This window comes from Coenobita brevimanus, chromosome 49 (assembly GCF_032717465.1).
Source record: "Coenobita brevimanus isolate Jiangsu-jjx chromosome 49, ASM3271746v2, whole genome shotgun sequence".
Lineage (NCBI taxonomy): Eukaryota > Metazoa > Arthropoda > Malacostraca > Decapoda > Coenobitidae > Coenobita > Coenobita brevimanus.
This window is the reverse complement of record NC_137002.1, coordinates 13,653,939-13,670,621: the sequence shown is the minus strand read 5'-3', so window position 1 is coordinate 13,670,621 and position 16,683 is coordinate 13,653,939. Positions and strand designations below refer to the sequence as shown.

Here is a 16,683-nt window from a genome sequence, read left to right as displayed (position 1 = left end):
TTCCTAAGAACTTGATGATAAATGGTGGCCGGTACATTCAAGGTTTGAAAGATCATTTGTTAAACTTTTTTGCTGTTCATGGATGCAACTTTTTCATGGACAATTCAGCTCCATGTCACAAGTCAAGAAAGGTGACAAAATGGCTCCAGAATAATCGGATTGAGGTCCTTGACTGGCCTGGCAAGAGCCCGGATCTAAATGCAATAGAAAACTGCTGGGCAAAGATGAAGAAAATCGTGGCAGAGAAGACAGCCAATCTGGACAACCTCAAGACTGAACTGACAAATGTTTGGTGCAAAGAAATGTCCATAGATTACTTTAAAGATCTACGTGATTCCATGCGAAAACGCATCCAACTGGTCCTGAAGAACGAGAAACATTATTTCATATTAATGAATGGCATTTCATGAACAAACATTGTGATATACTATGATTTCTGTGTTTTTTAATACCTCATGGGGGAGGTCCTAAGTCAATTTGCAGTGGCTGTATATATATATATATATATATATATATATATATATATATATATATATATATATATATATATATATATCAGGGGTACACAATCTGGCCGCACTATGGGGTGGTACTTCCGTACTACCGAACTGCGGCCAGGTTGTGTTAGGAAGAATTTTGCCACCGAATTCCCTGTGTGTCGCAAAAAGCGACTAAAAGGGGCGAGGTGAGGGGATTAGGGACCCTCTCCTCTGTTTTTTACGCCCTACAATGAGACAGGGCCTAAAAATAGATGGAGGATTGAGTTATCCCAGAACCCTGAAGACTGGGTCTATGAATGTGCATGGATGTAGTTCGATTGAGGCTAAAAGGGAGGAGAGTGGGAAAATGTTTGTGAGAAGAATGTTGGATGTGTTAGCTTTGAGTGAAACAAAGATGAAAGGGAAAGGTGAACCTAAGTTTGGAAGTATGACTTGAAAAGTGTCAGCTTTTGATGGAGGAAGAGCAAGAGGAGTGGCCTTGACAGTGACCTTGGACGTGTAGCAGTGTATGACTGAATGGAAGGAGGTGTCATCAGGACTGATGTGGATGAAGGTGATATTTGGACGTGAGTTGTGTGTATATGTGAATGCATATGGGCCTGGTATGAAAGACAAGAAGATGAGAGGGAATCCTTATGGAATGATGTTGATAAGTATCTAAGGAGTTTTGGAACAAATGTGAATGTGGTAATGATGGGAGATCTGAGTGCTAGAGTTGGAAATGTAGCAGTTGATAGTGTAGTTGGTATGCATGGTGTGCCTGGAAAAAATGAAAATGGGGAAAGAATGATAGGGATGTTGAGCGGGAGATTGTGATTGGAAATACCTTGATTGAGAAGAAAGATATTTATAAGTACACATGTGTGAGACAGGAGGGTGAAAGGGTTGTTGATAGAACATTGATGGACTATGTGGTTGTGTCCAGGAATGTAATAGGAAGACTGTTGGATGTGAGTTTTGAGAGGGGAGGGTGGAAGTATGTCTGACCACTTCCTGGTGGAGGGAAAGTTGAGAGTAGGTGAGAGATGGGTGAAAGGTAGGAGAGTTAAGTGTAGCAGAAAGGTTTTGAAAATAAGTTGGATAAAACAGAGAAAATGATAGAGTATGAGGGAAAGTTGAAAGATGAGTGGAACGCAGTGAAAGATCAGGAAAATGATGATGTGGAGGAGGAATGGCAGTTATTTAAGAGTGCTGCGGTGGAGTATGCGAAAAAGGTGTGTGGTGTGAGACGAGTGGGTGGTGGTGTATGAAAAGGAAGTGAATGGTGGTGTGAGGAAGTAAGTATGGCTGTAGCTGAGAAGAGATGTGCATATGAAGTGTCGCTGCAGAGGAAGGATGAGGTGTCATATGAGAGGTATAAGGGAAAAAGGAATAGGGCGAGAAGGGCTGTGCGTGATAATGATGTGGCAACAGATGAGAGGTGGGGTAGGTGGTTGGCTGAGAATTTTCAACGGGATAAGAAAGCGTTTTGGATGGAGGTGAAGAGAATGCAAAGGGGAGAGTCTGGGAAGGAAGAGTGAGTAAAAACAGAGGATGGAAGAATGGCATTTGAGTTGGATGCAGTAAGGAAGAGATGGGCAGAGTATTTTGAAAGACTGTTAAATGCAGAGGGGGAAAGGGAGACTGAGACTGTAGTAGATGGAAGGGTGCAAGGAAAAAATGTGTTGGGAGAATTGAATGATTCTTTGACCACGATGGGGAAAGTGCAGGAGGCACTAAAGGAGATGAAAGCAGGGAATGCTGCAGGTATGGATGGGATTGCAGTGGATTTTTTTTTTTTTTTTTAATGCGAGGAAGAAGGAACCAAAGGCCGAGTCCACAAAGCATTCTCCCCAGGAAAAAACAAACAAAAACAATACAATAGAGAGCCAACTTCAAGATCCATACATTTTGAGATGCCTGGACACACTGCATCTGAAAGACTGGAGATCACAGGAAGTAGGAAATACAGACAGAGGGAGACAGTTCCAGAGTTGACCCGTTGCATAAATGAAAGACTGGGAGTAACGGTTAACTCTTGCATTAGAGTTGGACAGAAAAGGGATTAGAGTTTGTTGCCAGACGGGTGCTGCGCCCCTGTCGTAGAAGTGGATGGATGCAAGCAGACAGTTCAGAGGAGCAGTGACCATTCAAGCAGCGACAGAAAATAGATAAAGAGCCAACAGTGCAGTGAAAAGACAGAGGTTGAAGAGAGCCAGTAAGAGGAGGAGAGTTGATGAGACGAATAGCCTTTGACTCCACCCTACTGAGAAGAGCTGTATGTGGGGAGCCTCCCAGCACATGAGAGTTGTACTCTAAACAGGGGCGAATAAAACATGTGTATAAAGTCAACAACTGTGCAGGGGTAAAGAAGGCACGGCGTAGGCTTAGCACACCTAATCTCTTGGAAGCAGATTTTACAAGAGATGCAATATGTTTTTCCAAGATAAGTCCCGTGTGAATGAAACCCCAAACATGTTCAAGGATGATGCAGGATTGAGCTGGGTACTATTAAAGCTTCGTGGGTACTCCTGTGGAAGATTTTGATGGGTTGATAAGTGTAAATACTGAGTCTTTTATGCATTAAAAACAGGATTATCTTTACCTCAGTCAGAGATATGAGCCAAGTCAGACAATAGGTGTGCCATAGCCTCATCCCTTGTTTGTTGAAGTAACTGCTGAGATGGACGTCGCAGAAACCGAAAGGAAAGGTGAAGGGTGGAATCATCAGCTTATGAGTGAATAGGATTAGATGTATAGCTTAGAAGATCATTGGTGAATAAAAGGAAGAGAGTTGGTGATAAGACAGTGCCCTGAGGAACACCACTGTTGATAGATCTTTGAGAAAAGCGATGCCTGCCTACAACAGCAGCTATAGAATGACCAGAAAGGAAGCTATTGATGAAGGCACAGATAGAAGGACAGAAACCGTAAGAGGGCAGTTTAGAAACTAAAGATTTATGCCAGACTCGATCGAAAGCCTTAGAGATGTCAAGTGCAATGGCAAAGCTTTCGCCAAAGTCCCGAAAGGAGGATGACCAGGAGTCTGAAAGGTAGGTGAGAAGATGGCCAGTGGAGCGTCCCTGACGGAACCCATACTGACGATCAGAAAGAAGGTTGTGATAGGAAAGATGCTTTAAAATTTTTTTGTTAAGAATAGACTCAAAAACTTTTAAGACACGGGATGTTAAAGCAATTGGATGACAGTTAGAGGGTTGGGAATGGTCACCCTTCTTTGGGATTGGCTGAATGAGAGCAAACTTCCAGCAAGAGGGAAAGGTAGTACTTGAAAGACAAAGGCAAAAGAGTTTACTTAGGCAGGGTGTAAGCACAGAAGCACACTTCTTGTGGACAACAGGAGGGACTCCATCAGGCCTATATACCTTGTTAGTATTGAGGCCTGTGATGGCAGAAAATACATCAGCTGAAGAGATTTTAGTGTCAGCCATGAGGAAGTAAGAGGGGGGGAAGTGATGGAGGAACAGCACTGGACTTGTCTAAGGTGGAATTGGAGGAGAAAGCCTAAGTGAAGACATCTGCTTCATCAGTAGATGAAATAGCTACAAAGTCATCAGAATAGAAAAGAGGATGATGAGGTAAAGTTGTTAGAAAGGTTTTTGGCAAGATGCCAGAAGGAGCGAAGAATTCGAGTTGGAGAGTTGAGAGCATTTAATACGGATGATATTATTTTTAGCAGAGAGAAGAACAGACTTAGCATAATTCTGGGCAGAAACATGTGAAAGATGTGATTCAGGGGTGGGTTGGCTCTGGTACCTTTTATAAACCCTCTCCTTATTGCGGACAGCATTAGAACAAGCGTGATTAAACTAAGGCTTTCATGCATTAGTCAAAGGATATGAGAAAGGAATGCATGCTTCCATGCCCGAGAGAATAACCTCTGTAATGTGCAAAGCACACTCAGATGGCTCCCGGTCATGGAAGCAATACTCATTCCATGGAAAATCAAAGAAGTACTGCATGAGGGCCTCCCAATCTGCAGTTCCAAAGTGCCACAGACGACGTTTCTCTAGAGGGTCCACAGGCCATACCGGAGCGATAGGACAGGTTAAGGTAATAAAGTTATGATCAGAGGAGCCCAACTGAGAGAAATGATTAACAGCTTACAAGTAAGTGACTAGTTGTAAGGAAGAGATCAAGTATGTTGGAGCTATCTCCAAGGCAGTCAGGGATACAGGTAGGGTGCTGTACAAGCTGCTCTAGGTCATTAAGGATAGAAAAGATGTAGGCTTGTTCACCAAGTGGATCAGTGAAAGGAGAGGAGAGCCAAAGGTGGTGGTGAACATTGAAATATCCTAGAATGGAGATCTCAGAGAAAGGAGAAATGAACAGAATGTGTTCCATCGCAGAAGTAAGATAGTCAAAGAATTGGTGATACTCAGCAGAATTAGGAGATAATTAAACAGCGCAGATGTATTTAGTCAGAGAATGACAGGAGAGCTGAAGCCAGAGAGTAGAGAATTCAGAAGAATCAAGTTCAGGAACATGAGAGGAAGATAGGTTGTTGCGTACATATACACAACATCCACCTTTGGCTTTGAAATGAGTATAGAGAAAGTAGGAGGATACAGAAAAGGATTTGCTGTCAGTTGCCTCAGACAGTTGAGTCTCAGTAAGGAAGAGAAGGTGAGGTTTAGAGGAGGAGAGGTGGTGTTTGACAGAGAAAAAGTTAGAGGAAAAGCTGCAAATGTTGCAGAAATGAAGAAGTGAGTAAGACAGTGGATCCAGGCAACTCAAAGAGTTGTCACCGGGAGAGGGGCGGATGGTGGGGGCATTTATGGTCCCCCCCCCCTTGAGACTCCAAGGCATTGTATTGGTGTGCAATTTTCCTTTTTCTTTTTAAATTTTGAAAAAGGAGTGTAGTGTGTACTGTGCATGTAGTTTGGTGTTGACATTTTGGGAAACATGTATTAGAAAGCATGCTGGCCTACTCTCTGTATTATTGAGACACTGAAAAAGTTCAGCAAAGGGGAATGGTCAGGAACTAGTTCTGAGGGCTGATGAAACGGGAGCTCCAGCTCTCCCTGTCATCAGCTTTCCATCCACCTTGGAAGTACTGCCCCGCTCGACTGGTGCTACAGTCTACTCCTCACAAGGAATGCCTGAAAGGTGGTCGGTAAACTATTGTTGAGTGGTTAGTAAGATTGTTGAATTTGTGTTTTGTAAGAGGTATGGTGCTGATTGAATGGGCTGGTGCATGTGTGCTTCCAATGTACAGTATAAAGGAAAGGGTGATAAGTATGAATGTACTAGTTTTAAGGGTAAAGTCTATTGAATATTGTAGCTAAGGTGTATAATAGTCTTGACCCCCAGAGTACTAATAGGATCGATCAATCCTTTTCCAGAATTTCACTTGATGCGTAATAGGATCGATAGAGGAACCTTTGTAAAAAAACTGCAGACAGTAGGCTTCGGCCCGATTGTGACGTATATCGATGCAAACCAATGAGAACTAAGTCCCGAGCAGGGAAGGGGGAGGATCTGGGCTTCTACCCATGGTGGGGGGGGGTGATTTCCCCATCGCCTTCTTGCCACCTACCTCTACCCAAACCTTTTGTTCCCTCTCCCCCTCCCTCGCTTGTGACTGGACTCACAGCTCCTCCTACCAACTCTATAAAATTGATTCTTCCATGCCACACTCCCCCCACCATCCTCCCTCCACCTTTCTCCCTCATTCTCCCCCCTCTACCCCTTCATACTCCCTCCACCTCCAGCTACTTTCTTGCTGTGGCTATGTGGTAAACATTTGACAAAATATTATGAGAATGATCTATACATTTTCTGGTGTGTAAAATCAAGATCTTTCATTCTATAATACCAAAATTAATACTGGTGCGTTTTTTTTTCTCTTCCTATATGCAAGGTTTTCAGTGTCAATTTTTGACGATCTTTGACAGGCTGTAGCTCAGTAATCAGTTGGTCTAGAATGCTCTGGTTTGCAGCATAAGGTGTGTATATTCAAGCTCTAAACCTTGGGCATAACACTTTTTACTTCTCTAAGAGTCGAAAAATCGGCTCCATATACAGATATTCACGTTAGTACAGTCGATAGGATCCAGGCCTTTAAGGGTTAGGTAAGTTAAAGACGGTACTGAAGGAGTGATTGATGATGAGCAGTGTGGCTATAGGGGAGGGAGAGGATGCACTGATCAGGTGTTTTCTGTAAGACGGTTGTGTGAAAGTATTCGGCAAAAGGGAATGATCTGTTTTGGTCATTAATGAGTTTAGAGAAAGCTTATGATAAAACTGATAGGGAGGCCTTGTGGATTGTTTTGAGATTGTATAGACTTGATGGTAGGTTGTTACAAGAGTGAAAAGTTTTTATGTAAATAGTAGAGTGTGTGTAAGAGTTGGAAATACTGTGAATGATTGGTTTCCCGTCAGAGTGGGGCTGTGGCAGGGATGGGTGATGTTGCCTTGGTTATTTAATATTTATATGGATGGTGTGGCAAGGGAGGTGAATGCAAGAGAGTTAGGTGGAGGTCTGAGACTGGTGAATGTTGATTAGAGGTTCTTAGCCTTGGGGGCGTGCTCCCTAGGGGGGCGTGAGTAAATTCCAGGGGGGGGGGCTTGAACCCGGGGGAAAAAGTAGAAATTTCTCTAATTATATTTGTAATTCTCTTAACAAGAACATCGCCAATATGAAGATGATTATGAAAGAATTACAGTGCAAAACATGCCTGGACGGCTTTATGAACTATGAGAAGAAGTAGCAATTTTTCTAGGTTCACAGTAGAACCCAGATTTCCATGACAAATTCCAGTCTGAAGGCTTTCTGCTATCTCTAGCTTACCTGGTGGACATCGAAGCACTGAATGCAATCAACCTTAAACTACAAGGGAAAAACAGCAACATCATCATGCACCACGACACCATTCGAGCCTTCATGGCCAAACTCGACCTCTGGGAATGTCGAATTCAGGTTGGAAATACAGCTAGTTTTAGTAACTTGGATTCGGCTCTCATTCACAGTTACCTTGATTCTGAAAAAAAAAAAAAAAAAAATCACTCATCTCACTGCCTGGAAATTCATTTGGAACCCATTTCAAATTGAGGTAGCTGATGTTCCGGATGAAGTGCAAGAGGAGTTTATTGAGTTAAGGTTCAATTTCTCAGCTGAGGAAGACTTCAAAGAACTGGATCTTGACACATTCTGGGTCAAGTACGTACCTTCCTGTTTACGCTCTGATCTCATATCAAACTCTTCGACTTCTGACAATGTTTGGATCCACGTATCTTTGTGAAGCTGCATTTTCCATTCTCGTTGCTGTCAAGACCAGGTACAAAAACCAGCTGAACGTTGAAGGGGACTTATGTTGTACACCCTCTGGCATTCGACCACGCTTTCAAGATCTGGTAGCTAAGAAGCAGTGTCAAATATCTCATTAAATTAGTAAGAAAGTAACCTCATTAACCCATCACGTCCCGATCACTTTCGCACCTCCAACACCCCCCAGTCCTGACCACTTTTGGAAAAAAAAATTTTTGGCTAAAACTTCTGCTTTTGTTGAGAAACAAAGGAAAATCACAAAGAAAGTGCGTACCGTGGTCTGCAACTGGTCAGAACGGGTGAGGTCCCCCGCGCCAGGTATCATATTCTATCATTGAGGTGTGAGGCGCTCACGTTTTCTATGGTAGGTAATTTTGGGAGAAACAACAAACAACACCTCTACATTTATTGAATTTGAACTAATAAACAATAAAAATAACAATATAATGAATTTCAATGACATATATATGAAAAATAAGCATTGTAACTTTGCGCGAGCATAGCGAGTTTGGTCCTGTTGGTAAAATGCTATGTGCTAAGTTTCTTGTTTCAGTCAGCATATCATTTTTTCTACTTGTATACTACTGTTTCAATGCCATTTTACCATTTTGTACTGTATGTAAATATTTTCAGCTGTTTTCATTCATTACGATGACATGTAGCATAAGTATAGCGCACATATGCATACTCAGCGCACTCGCTCCGACTCGTATTTCAACATACAACATTGTTTTATCACTTTCATAATATTTTTTTCTTTACATTGAACCTTTCCTCTACCACTGTAAACGTTTTCAATTATTTACATTCATTACGAGGGCATTTAGCGAAATGCTAGCGCATAATCTCATAGCAAGCACTCTCTCTAACACTCGTGTTTCCACTTGTACTCTATTTCTTCAATCCCAATATACTTTACCACTTTCATTACACCCATTTACACCCTATTCTGCACTATACATATTTACTGGCCTTATTCATTCAAATGAGCATCAGAATATCCCACCAAAATACCCTCGCAATGAATGTTTCGACTAAGATAATACTCATACACTTACATACTAATATTCCACTTATATTACACCCGTGTTCACTTGTAGACTCCTATTTACATATTTACAGGCCTTATTTATTCCACTGAGCATCTGAATATCGCATCAAAATACCCTCGCAAGGTATGTTTCCACTTAGATATTATTCATACACTTACATAATAATTTTCCACTTATATTACACCCGTTTCCACTTCCATACTACTATTTACAAATCTACTGGGCTTATAATTACACTGAGCGTCTGTTTGTCGCATTTATTTCAGAGTATCAGCGTCCTATCGCATTCACACCTTATCAGAAGTCATTCACACCTTATCAGAAGTGCAGGAGCGTGTGAAACTCACTGAAACATGAGTGAATACACAGACCCACGTCACACTGAACGCACTCATAGCGGGTGTCCTTTCTCTGAGTGGTGGGTCTGACGTGGGAATTGCTACACACATGACACCTGCGTTGGGGTCTAGGTCTATTTGCTTGGGGAGGTATAGGAGTGGGGAAATGGTGGACGGATAATCTCAGGGGAGGGTGGGCACCTGGGGCTGTGCGGGTGCGGTGTTGGGGCCTTTCAACCGCATACCTTGCAACAATCTCTCGTGTCATCTCCCTCACAAACCCTTCAATGGTTTCCTGAACTCCTGTTGTCATGGCGTGAAGGTGGTGGCAATTCAGGGCAGTAATGTCAAGCAGGTGAAAGAATAGTTTTTTGTACCACTTCATCGTGGTCCTGGCACACTCGACAGTCGATATCATGGAGTCTGACTGGTCCAGCAGCCGCATGTTGATATTATAATCAAGCACACACTCAGGTTTCCATATGTGCTCGCTCCGATAATCTACCGACTCTGTACGGTGCATCAAGGGGTGGTGAACCGTGGACAAGAGGTGGACTTCTCTGTTGTGGTTCCACACTGTTGCAAGGATATTGTTGGCCTGGAAGAAGACAACCTCATTTCTGTCAAGTTTCCGCCCCACCTTGACCACGTGACGCCGGTTCACCTTGATGGTCCCACAGATCCCCGTGTCATGCCTGTGTAGATAATGAGCGAGAAGAGGGCTAGTGTACCAATTTTCAAGGTAAAGGACGTGACCACGATGAAGATAGTCTTCTATCATTGTCTTTACCACTGCTCCCGATAGACCAATACTCCGATCTTCTATTATGTCTGTCTGTGCACCAGTGTACAAGACTATGTCTTGCACATAACCAGTCCTGCAGTCACACATAACAAAGATCTTGACCCCAAAACGGTGCCTTTTGCTGGGTATGTACTGCCGAAATGAAATATTGCCTCTCCACAACACGAGACACTCGTCTATGACGAGGTCTCTATAGGGATAAAATGAGGAACGGAATGTCTGCCTTAGGTGATCAAAAACCAACCTAATTCGCCTCATCTTATCTGTGTCATTAGCATTTGCAGGATCATCAGCAACATAGAAGTGGAGGCGGCTTAGAATTTGCTGAAACCGATTATGGCTCATTACTTGGCCAAATATTGGTGTAAGCATAATAGGGTCCCTTGTCCAGTATGCAGGAATTCGGTTCTCTCGTACAATACCCATCAAAAGTACCAAGGCCAAAAACAAAAACATTTCTGCAAGGGAGACTGGGTAATCATAGAGGAGAGAATGCCTGCTCCTTGTGCCCTGTCTTTCACTCTCACGGCACTGGCTGGTAGCAAACCGGTTTATTTGATCCACTATTTCCTCCACAAAACCCTCACTGAAGAAAAGGTGGAAAAAATCCAGTCTGGTTGAATTAGGGTGAATACCGGGAGCAATGCATCCAGCACGCCCCTGCTCAGTGAATGGGTGAATGAGGGGAGTAAAATCACTCCCATCCTCCCAGTTCCATGCCACAAAATCCTCGTCCCAATCGTCCCCATCCTCGTCTTCATCAGGATGGGGAGGAGATGATGGTGGGGGAGGTTGGGGAGGAGGAGTGCGTAGGGCTTCCCGACTCGCACTCCTCTTCCCTCAGCCTTTACCCTTCCCCTTTCCCTTACCCTTATGGACTTGGGGAACATCAGGGGGTTGTCGGGAGGAAGCCTGGGAATATTGAGGAGCATAAGACGTGCTGGGGAGTGGCTCCTCCTCACCTCCCTGCTCCATCACCACACCACGTGATTCACCACCCACGCTCACTGCCCCACGTGATAAGCCCCGCCGCCTCACACCACCACGTGACTCACTCCCGCCACTCTCACTTTCCACACTCCTCCCAACACTTTCCCTTTCACTCCCCACTCCCTCAACGCCACTTCCGCCATCCCCAAACAAAACACTAGGCCCATACCTGTTAGAACGATGTGGTGTACGCTCTGAGCAGCGATGAGTAATAACCTCATGGCCGTACCACGTGGCAGCATGTCCCACGGCTCTGTCCTCGTCCTCGTCCTCGAAATCGGGCTCCACGTCATGTAGGGGCTGGCTAGAGGATCTTGCACTTTGTTTTTGTGCAGCCTGACCCTCTCCTGCAGCACAATAAGTCATGTAGCGCTGCTTCCTGGGGGACAGGACTTCCTCATCACTGCTGCTGCTTTCCACATCCTGTGGTTGGACATAATCTTTGTCCATCTCCTCGTCATCGAGTGGCAAATCACTATCGCCAGTAAAGGCATCCAGGGCGGCTTGAATTTCCTCCTCCGAGAGACCTCTATGCGCCATGTCTGAGCAGGACCGTTGCTAACAGGTGAGTGACCGAGCCGCAGGTGAGTGTGGGTCACAAGGGGTCGCCAAGTGTCCCCGCCTGGTGGCAGGTAGAGGAAGGTCGTGCAACACTACGTACCAAAAATCTCGTGCGAATTTTGAAAATTGTGGAAAACATGCAACTTCCAATAGCAAAACGTACCAGTACATCGACGGGACTGGCATATGCAAAATGTTGTAACGTATCCATAAGTTGACGGGACGTCTCGGGTTAAACATGCTGGGTATATTGTTTGCACAGAATTCATGCTCAGTAAAGACTAAAAACACCCTTTTTTTTCATTTTTTCCTTAAAATCTGGGAGGGAATTTTATCAATTTGGTTGAAGCTATGAGCAGGGGCGTGGTGGGACTGACTACTAGAGGGAGCGTGGTAGTAAGAAGGTTAAGAACTACTGATACTGATGGTAGAGAGTGGAATCTGAATCGGTTGTTGTTTGTGGATGATACCGCACTGGTAGCTGATTCAGAGGAGAGATTGAGACAGTTGGTAGAGGAGTTTGGAAGGGTGTGTGAAAGGAGGAAACTGAGAGTAAATGAGAATAAGAGTTAAGTAATGAAGTGTATGAGGTTTGTAGATGGTAGGAGGATGAATGTAGTTTTGAATGTTGAGTTGCTTGAGGAGGTAGAGTGTTTTAAGTATTTAGGGTCACATGTTGCTGTGGATGGAAGAAAATACGTAGAGGTGAAATGTAGAACGAATGAAGTAGGAAAGGTGTTGGGAGGAATTAAAAAAAGAAAATGTTCAGATGTCGTTTGCTTAGAATGGTTATAAAGGGAACGTTGTATGAGGGTGTAGTGGTACTAATTGTGTTGTATGGGGCTGAAACATGGAATATGGGTGTAGCAGAGAGGAAGACTTTGAATGTAATGGAGATAAGGTGTCTGAGGAGTAGGCCCATGTGTGGAGTGAAGCATATGGATTGAGTGAGAAATGATGATGCACGAAGGGGAGCTGTAGTTATGCAGGAGGTGGTTGATCGAGTTGAGCAAAGAGTGTTGCGGCATATGGAGAGAATGCATGAAGACCGATTGATGTAGAAGATAATTGGATCTGATGTCAGAGGTGTATGACTGAGAGGAAGACCACGAATAGGATGGATGGACAGTGTGAAGAAAGTGATGCGAAAAGGGTGTCTGTAGAGCAAGGAAGAATGTCTGCCCGTGATAAAGATAACTGGAGATCTTGAAATTGGCTTCCTTTTGTATTGTTTTTGTTTTTATCTTAGAAGAAACGGTTTGCGGGCTCCTGGCCTTTGGTTCCTTCTTCCTTGCATTAAAAAAAAAAAAAAAATGTGAATGGATACATGGTGATGCAACCCCAAGGGGATATCCTCCTGCATTTGGTGTGATCAAATGACCAGGTCAGGTGCAGACAAGGGGATGGGATCTATTATGATGTGACAGGGGTAAACCAGCTCTGCTGTCGGGCCCTCCTGCAGATGTCACTGACTGAACTGCACAGTTGACCCTCATGTGATGTGCAGTGGAGATCTGTCCCTTCTCCTGTTGGAGCTAAGATATGAGTAAGTGTGCGCGTGTGGATAAGTGGATAAGTAAACTGGGAGTTTGTCGTCCTGTCCCAGGTACCCCCCTTTCTTTAGGGGAAGCAGCTTAAGTATATATATATATATATATATATATATATATTTTTTTTTTTTTTATGCGAGGAAGAAGGAACCAAAGGCCATGAGCCCGCAGTAACAGTTCCCTCCAAGAGAAAAACAAAATACAACAGAGAGCCAAATTCAAGATCCGATCATTTTGAGATGCCTGGACACACTGCGTTTGAAAGACTGGAGATCATAGGCAGGAGGAAATACAGACAGAGGGAGACAGTTCCAGAGCTGACCTGTTGCATGAATGAAAGACTGGGAGTAACGGTTAACTCTTGCATTAGAGAGTTGGACAGAAAAGGGATGAGAGTTTGCTGCCAGACGGGTGCTACGCGCCCGTCGTAGAGGTGGAGGAATGCAAGCAGACAGTTCAGAGGAGCAGTGACCATTAAAGTAGCGATAGAAAAGAGATAAAGATGCAACAGTGCGGCGAAGAGACAGAGGTTGAAGGGAGTCAGTAAGAGGAGGAGAGTTAATGAGACGAAAAGCCTTTGACTCCACCCTATTGAGAAGAGCTGTATGTGGGGAGCCTCCCCACACATGAGAGTTGTACTCCACACAGGGGCGGATAAAACCCCTGTATAGAGTCAACAATTGTGCAGGGGTAAAGAAAGAGCGGAGTCGGCTTAGCACACCCAATCTCTTGGAAGCAGATTTTACAAGAGATGCAATATGATCTTTCCAAGATAAGTCCCGAGTAAATGAAACCCCAAGCATGTTCAAGGATGATGCAGGATTAATCTGAATATTATTAAACATTAGTGGGTATACCTGTGGAAGATTTTGTCGGGTTGATAGGTGTAAGAACTGAGTCTTAGAAGCATTAAAGACAACCATATTATTTTTACCCCAGTCAGAGATATGAGCCAAGTCAGACATTAGGTGTGCCATAGCCTCATCCCTTGTTTCTTGAAGTAACTGTTGAGATGGGCGTTGCGGGAACCGAATGGAAAGGTGAAGGGTGGAGTCATCAGCGTATGAGTGGATAGAGTTAGATGTACAGCTTAGAAGATCATTGATGAATAAAAGGAAGAGAGTTGGTGATAGGACAGAGCCCTGAGGAACACCACTGTTGATAGATCTAGGAGAAGAACGATGGCCGTCTACGACAGCAGCTATAGAACGACCAGAAAGGAAGCTAGCGATGAAGGTACAGATAGAAGGATAGAAACCGTAGGAGGGCAGTTTGGAAATTAAAGATTTATGCCAGACTCGATCGAAAGCCTTTGAGATGTCAAGTGCAATGGCAAAGCTTTCGCCAAAGTCCCGAAAGGAGGATGACCAGGAGTCTGAAAGGTAGGTGAGAAGATCGCCAGTGGAGCGTCCCTGACGGAACCCATACTGACGATCGGAAAGAAGGTTGTGATAGGGAAAGATGCCTTAAAATTTTTTATATTAAGAATTGACTCGAAAACTTTTGAAATACAGGACGTTAAAGCAATTGGACGATAGTTGGAGGGTTGGGAGTGGTCACCCTTCTTTGGGACTGGCTGAATGAGAGCAAACTTCCAGCAAGAAGGAAAGGTACAAGTTGACAGACAAAGGCGAAATAGTTTGCCTAGGCAGGGTGTAAGCACAGAAACACAGTTTTTGAGAACAACAGGAGGGACCCCATCAGGCCCATATGCCTTGTTAGTACTGAGGCCAGTAATGGCAGAAAATACATCAACTGAAGACATTTTAATGTCAGCCATGAGGAAGTCAGAGGGGGGAAGTGATGGAGGAACAGCCCCGGAATCGTCTAAGGTGGAATTGGAGGAGAAAGTCTGTGCGAAGAGATCTGCTTTATCAGTAGAAGAAATAGCTACAGAACCATCAGAGTATATATATATATATATATATATATATATATATATATATATATATATATATATATATATATATATATATATATATACATATATATATATATATATATATATATATACTAGCAGGGGTACCCTGCGTTGCCGGGCCAAAAAGGCGAACACTTTAATCATATTTGTTCTAGTTCAGTCTTTCTTTCTACTCCAGAAAAACCATGTACCTCTTATGCTTTTGAAGAGGTCCAGGAACTTTCTTTTTGAGCTTTTGCAGACTAGCGCATAGTAATTATGTATACTTATTTACTATTTGTGGTGACCTCAAATGACAGGTCAACTTCACATAGCCAATGCCTGAGCTGGAGGTCATGCAAACCGCCATGCCAAAAACTGGGCTGCTGGGTCCAGTCGTTTGAACGTATGTTACTGGTGACCTCAAATGATCTCTGGGCAGTGACCTCAAATGACCTCGGAGGTCAACTTCACATAGCCTATGTCCGAACTGGAGATCATGTGAGTCTCCATGCCCAAAATTGGGCTGCTGGGTCCAGTCGTTTGAACGTGTGTTACCGGTGACCTCAAATGACCTCGGAGGTCAATCTCACATACACTATGTTCGAACTGAAGGTCATGTGAGTCAGCCTGCCAAAAACAGGGCTGAAGGAGTAAGCAGTGTTGCCTGAGCCAAGAAGGCGCACACACTATTGGTGACCTCAAATGACCCATATCTGAATTTTAACACCCCTAAAACCATCCCTGGGTAACCCTGATTCAGAATATATATGGGTCTGGGGGACTGGGGCCCTTGGTTTCGGAGCGATTGAAGGACAAAAAACAAAAAATTAAACAAGCAAAAACGTGGCTCTTTCATAATTATATCTATATCTATATCTATCTACCTATCTATCCGTATTTATATATGTATATATATATATATATATATATATATATATATATATATATATATATGATCACTATCCATTCACTTCAACAAAGGAATAAACGAAAAGCTTCGTATTAATTTCCACCTCAGTGAAAATGTAATACCTTTATATCCAAGTAAGATCCAAGTAAGATGGAGAAATAGAAGAAGGGAAGGACGGGAGGAAGGAGTAGTTGCAAGGAGAGTGGAAAGGTTACAAGAGGATGAGAAAAAGGCAGAATATAAGAGAGAAGTGGAGGAACGATTGGGTAAATATGAACTGGAGCAGATGGGGGATGTGGAAGATGTGTGCAGGATATTCACAAAAGAAATATGTGCAGCATGTTATGTGGTGTGTGGGGTGAAGAGTGCAAGGAACAGCGTGGTGGAATGAAGAGGTGAGACAGGCTGTGACACAAAAGAAGAAAGCATGCAGTGAATGAATGAGAAATAGGGGCGTGGAACAAGCTCAGAGGCGGAAGAAGGAGTTATATGTAGAAAGGAAGAGAGAGGTGAAAAGATTGGTAAGAGAGAGTAAGAAGAGAGTGGATGAGGAATTTGGAAGGAATTTGAGTGTAAAGCGGAGGGACTGTAAGAAAACGTTCTGGAAGGAGGTGAAGAAAGTCAGACAGGGTGGCAGTGAAGTTAGCAGAGAAGTGAAAGATAAAAATGGTAGATTAATAGTTGATAAGGGAGAAAAAGTGAGCAGATGGAGAGAACACTTTAAGGAATTGTTGAACATAGAGGATGGAAGTAGTGCAAGTATAAGTGGCTGGGTAATGGCCGGGAGAATGAGGGAGGTGAGAAGAC

At 43.5% G+C, this 16,683-nt stretch overlaps 1 pseudogene; it reads left to right on the top strand.

The window, feature by feature from the left end:
- Positions 1-16,683, top strand: part of LOC145399539 (cytochrome c oxidase subunit 3-like) — a 43,503-nt pseudogene that overhangs the window by 2,031 nt on the left and 24,789 nt on the right.